The sequence below is a fragment of the Rhinoderma darwinii genome, chromosome 4 (assembly GCF_050947455.1).
Source record: "Rhinoderma darwinii isolate aRhiDar2 chromosome 4, aRhiDar2.hap1, whole genome shotgun sequence".
Taxonomy (NCBI): domain Eukaryota; kingdom Metazoa; phylum Chordata; class Amphibia; order Anura; family Rhinodermatidae; genus Rhinoderma; species Rhinoderma darwinii.
In genome coordinates this window covers 137,219,628-137,225,627 of record NC_134690.1, presented here as the reverse complement: position 1 = coordinate 137,225,627, position 6,000 = coordinate 137,219,628, and positions in this window count along the sequence as shown.

The following is a 6,000-nucleotide window of genomic DNA, read 5'->3' as shown; positions in this document are numbered from 1 at the left end:
TCCCTTCTTGCCAGTTTGGGGAACTTCTCCTGGAAAGTGTTGCCGCCTTGGTACGATGCGTGTGGCCCCGCTTCCAGAAGTCCTCGGTGCCCCCCCTTCTTGGTCCCTAAAGATTAGGTTCTTGATAATCACCTCTTGAAATTCCAGGAAAGTTCCCGTCTGGCCTGCACATCGACGTAGCACGTACGCATTGTACAATGCCATCTGTATGATGTGCCCGGCCAGCTTCTTATACCACACCGCATGGCACTGTAGGGCTTCAGGGCTTGATCTGATAAGTCCATCCCTCCCATGTGCCTATTGTAGTCCAGGATGCAGTCTGGTTTGGGGGTGGCCTTCCCTTCATATATCCTAAACCTGTAGGTATACCCGGATGCACTCTCGCAGCTTATACATCTTCACGCCATACCTTGCCCTCTTAACCGGCAGGTACTCGTGGAATTGAACCCTCCCTTTAAAATGTACCAGGGACTCATCAATAGAAATACACTTCTCGGGGGTGAATGCTTGGGAAAATCGGGCACTGGAACGGTCTAATAGGGGTCTCCGTTTATACAAACGGCAAAAACTGGGGTCATCTCGGGGTGGGCACGGCTCATTATCAGTATAATGTAAGAAGCGAAGTATTGCCTCATTTATTTATTTTTTTAGGTTCCAGTTCAGTTCTGAAGTTGCTTTGAGGGGCCCATATATTAGAAACCCCTATCAAATACCCTATTTTAGAAACTAGACCCCTCAAAGTATTCACAACAGCATTTAGAAAGTTTATGAACCCTTTAGGTGTTTCACAGAAATTTAGAGCAAAGTAGAGGTGAAATTTACATTTTTTTTTTGGCAGAAAATCCTCTTTATACCATTGTTTTTATAACACAAAAGGATTTATCAGAAAAACGCAACTCAATACTTATTGCCCAGATTCTGCAGTTTTGAGAAATATCCCACATGTGGCCCTAGTGCGGTAATGGACTGAAGCCCCGGCCTCCGAAGCAAAGGAGCACCTAGTGGATTTTGAGGCCTCTTTTTTTATTAGGCACCATGTCCGGTTTGAAGAGGTCTTGTGGTGCCAAAACATTGGGAACCCCCCAAAAGTGACCCAATTTGGAAACTAGACCCCTTGAGGAATCCATTGTAGTTTTCTTGGGGTGCATGCGGCTTTTTGATCAGTTTTTATTCTATTTTTAGGTGGCGTGGTGACTAATAAACAGCAATTCTACTATTGTTTTTTTATTCTTTTTTTTTTTTACTGCGTGCACCGTGCGCTATAAATGACATATTCACTTTATTCTACAGGGCGATACGATTATGGCGATACCAGATGTTTATATTTTTTTTTTTATGTATTATGGCGTTTGCACAATAAAATACGTTTTGTAAACAATCATTCACTTTTTGTGTTACCTTATTCTAAGAGCCATAACGTTTTTATTTTTCAATCAATAAAGCCGTGCGAGGACTTATTTTTTACGTAACGAACTGTAGTTTCGTTCAGTACCATTTTTCGGTACATCCGACTTTTTCATCTCTTTTTATTCCATTTTTTGGGATGTGAAGTGACCAAACAATTGTGGTTTGGTTTATTATTATTTTCTTTTACGGCGTTCACCGTGCGGGATAAATAACGAAATAATTTTGTAGTTCAGGCCGTTACGGACGCGGCGATACCAATTATGTATAGTTTATTTGTTTGATTATATATTTTTATTAATAATAAATGACTGATAAGGGAAAAAGGGGGATTTTTACTTTTAATGCTTTTATTTTCTTATTTTTACACATCTTTTTTAAACTTTTTTTTTACTGTATTACTTTGTCCCACTAGGGGACTTGAGGGCTGGAGGCCCTGATCACAATTCTAATACACTGCACTACATGCGTAGTGCAGTGTATTAGAACTGTCAGCTACTCACTGACAGCAAGCATAGTGGGTCCTGACGTTGTCAGGACCCACTAGGCTTCCGTCTATGGCATAGCCGGACGCCATTGTTTGGTGTCCGGTTGCCATAGTCACCAACGCCGGCCGCAATCGCGTAGCAGGCCGGCGATGGCAGCTTAACCCCTAAAAAGCAGCGATCTCTATAGAACGCGGCTTTTAAGGGGTTAATCAGCGGGGACACAGCGATCGGTCCCCGCTGTAGGAGCTCTGACAGCTGCTGAACAAGACAGCAGCTGTCACAGCTCCTGTATGTGTCAGGAGGACGGCCGAAACGGCCATTACTCCCGAGACGTACGATTAGGTCATGGAGCGCGAACGATACAGCTGCCATGACCTAATAGTACGTCCAGGAGCGGGAAGGGGTTAATGAAAACCTGATCTATAGTGCTCTGGACCTCAGACTGGGCTGATGGTTCACCTTCTAACAAGACAATGACCCTAAGCACACACTCAGGACAACACAGCAGTGACTTAGGGACAACTCTGTAAATGTCCTTGAGTGGCCCAGCCAGAGCTCTGATTTAAACCCAATTGAACATCTCTGGAGAGACCTGGCAATGGCTGTCAACCGACAGTCCCCATCCAACCTAACAGAGCTTCAGAGGATTTGCAGAGAAGAATGGAAGAAAATACCCAAATCCAGGAGTGCAAACCTTGTGGCATCATACCCAAGAAGACTGGGGGCTGTTATCACTGCCAAAGGCGCTTCAACTAAGTGCTGAGTAAATTGTCTGAATACTTATGTCAATGCAAGATTTTAGTTTTTCCTTTTCAATAAATTAGTAAAGATTACTAACATTCTGTTTTCACTTTGTCATTATTGGGTATTAAGTGCAGAATGATAGGGAAAACTATTTTTTTTTTTACATTTAGCACAAGACCTCAACGTAACAAAATGTGAAAATTGAAAGGGTCTGAAGACTTTCTGACTTCACTATATAGGATTCCCTTCTAGTGCTCAGCATGGTGATAGTATTGTCAAAGTTAGTTTTCTCTTGTATGGGTCCTAACTATTTCAGTGAAGTTGGCATAGACAATAAGTGCTGCAGTGAACCAGCCTGCTCATCTTAGGGTATGTTCAACTAAATGGGTCTTGAAGAAATCAATACAGAAACAACCCCACTCAAATGTATGGAACAGATTTTTAGTCATAGAAATTTCTGAAACCAATCTGATACGTGTGAAGATACCCTTGAGGTGGCCGTACAAATAAATAACACTATTTTATCTGACTCCCCCATGAACATGCAATCTCGGTTAAGCGTGTATGTATATTACAATATAGAGAGAGGGGGATAAGCCGCTGCCAGATGTGTGTCCTCCTGTGGGTATTAAGAGTCGGCATGTTCAAACCCACCATGCCTGATCTGTGTTCCCGGTTCGTCCGAGTTTCGTCTAATGTGTATGGCACCTCTACAGGACAAGCTCTTTGTCTACATACCACACAGTTGATTTGATGGTCATTCATACTGTGCTATTGACTCCGGATGTCTGTTTCATAGGGCTCACTCTCACTTTATTACGTTTATAGATGGTTGCAGTATTCACAAACATTTTATGAGCATCCTGTTTCACTCTTTAACCCTTTAATGACCAGCCTATTTTAACACCTTCCCGCCGCAGCCCTTTTTCAGATTTTCATTTTCGTTTTGTCCTCCCCACCTTCCAAAAGCCATAACGTCTTTATTTTTCAGTCGATATAGTACTATGAGGGCTTGATTTTTGCGGGACGAGTTGTAGTTTTTCGTAGCACCATTTATTTTGCTATATAATGTACTAGGAAATGTGAAAAAAAAACTATTTGTGGGGTAGAAAATGAAAAAAACCCAGCGATTCCTCCATTGTTTTTTGTGCGTCGTTTTTACGGAATTCACGGTGCAATTAAAACAACATGTTAACTTTATTCTGTGGGTCAATATGATTACGGCGATACCAAATATATATCGTTTTTTCTATATTTTACAAGTAAAAACCGAAGTTCAAAAAAAATTTTATTTTGTGTCGCCAAATTCCGAGAGCCATAACTTTTTTATTTTTCCATCGATTAAGTGGTATGAGGGCTTATATTTTGCGGGATAAGCTGTAGTTTTTAATAATATCATTTTGGGGTAAATGCAACGGTTTGATCGCTTATTTAATTTTTTGTAGTAGTTTAGAAGTAGGAAAACGGAACCACCGGCGCTGCTTAGATCTTTAGTCGATACAAAATACACAACCAGCGTGATGGGTTAAGTGTATAGAGTTTAATGTTGATAGGCTACGCGTTTCGACGTCGAACTGACGTCTTCCATCACGCTGGTTGTGTATTTTGTATCGACTAAAGATCTAAGCAGCGCCGGTGGTTCCGTTTTCCTACTTCTAAACTACTACAAACCGACAGCAAACCTCGTTTGGCTGTGTTGTGGACCTGGCTGCAGCTTCCTAAGTTTTGTCGACACCCATTTGGTGTCCATCACCCGAGGTGAGCGGAATTGTCTCATTGACCCAATTCTATTACCATTTGTCAGAATCTGATCTGCGGCGCCGTGTTTCTTTTTTCTACCTCACCTAGCATTTAATTTTTTGTGGGAGATTAGGTGACCAAAAAAGAGAGATTCTGGCGTTTACAATTTTTGTTTTTTACGGCGTTCACTGTGCGGGTTAAATAATGATATATTGTAATAGTTCAGACTTTTACGGACGCAGCGATACCAATTATATTTTTTTTACTATGCTTTAGGGGGAAAATGGGAAAAGGGTTGTTTTTTTTGAACTTTTAATATTTATTTTTTTTTTACACACAAAAAAAACAATAACTTTATTTAACTCATTTTTACTTTTTTTCATTAGTCCCCCTAGGGGACATCAACCAGCGATCGTTAGATCGCTTGCACGATATACTGCAATACTAATGTATTGCAGTATATCATGATTCTGACAGGCATCTATTAAGCCCTGCCGGTGGCAGTGCTTAATAGGTGCACAAAGATGGCGGACCTGGGGGACTTCATTAGGCCCCCAGGCAGCCATAGCCCCCCGGCGATTGCGTTGCGGGGGGCGCAATGAGCTGTTAGAGGGGGTCGCCCCCTCCTAACGATTTAAATGCTGCGGTTGCTATTGACCACGGCATTTAACGAGTTAAACGAGCGGGATGCCGCTGGTTACTCTGAAGTGTCGTCTGTAACAAACAGCAGACACTAGCATCGTATGGAGCGGGTTCACTCCGTGAGCCCGCTCCATACTTCCCTAACCCGACTTTGGCCAAGCAATTTTTTTTACGTTTTTCCATCGTCGCATTCCAAGAGCGATAACTTTTTTTATTTTTGCGTCGACATAGCTGTATAAGGTCTTGTTTTTTGCGGAACAAGTTGTATTTTTTTAATAGCACCGTTTTGGTGTACATATAAGTTATTGATTAACTTTTTTTTTTTTTGGGGAGGGTGGAAATAGAAAAAAACTGAAATTTCGCCACTCTTTTTTGCGTCCTAAATTGACGCCGTTTACCGCGTGGTATAAATAACACAATAACTTTATTCAGCGGGTTACAATTGCAACGATACCAAATTTGTATAGATTTTGTATGTTTTACTACTTTTACACAGTAAAAACATTTTTCATAAAAAAAAATTGTTTTTGTGTCTCCATATTTCAAGAGCCATAACTTTTTTTATTGTTCCGCCGATGCAGCTGTATGAGGGCTTTTTTTTTTGCGGGACGACTTGTAGTTTTTATTGGTACCATTTTGGAGTAGATGCGACTTTTTGATCACTTTTTAAATCACATTTTTTTTTAAGGCAGAATTCACAGAAAACAGCAATTTTTTTATTTTTTTTACAGCGTTCACCGTGCGGGTTAAATAATGTAATAGCTAGTTTTTTAATGGTAAAGCAGCTTGTAAGGGGAAAAAGTGGGGTTTTCATTTTTTTTAAATTAACTTTATTACATTTTTTTTTTTACTAATCCCACTAGGGGACTTCACTATGCGATCTTCCGATCGCTTTTATAACACACTGCAATACTTTTGTATTGCAGTGTATTACTGCCTGTCCGTTTAAAACGGGCAGGCACCTGCTAGGCCATGCCTCTGG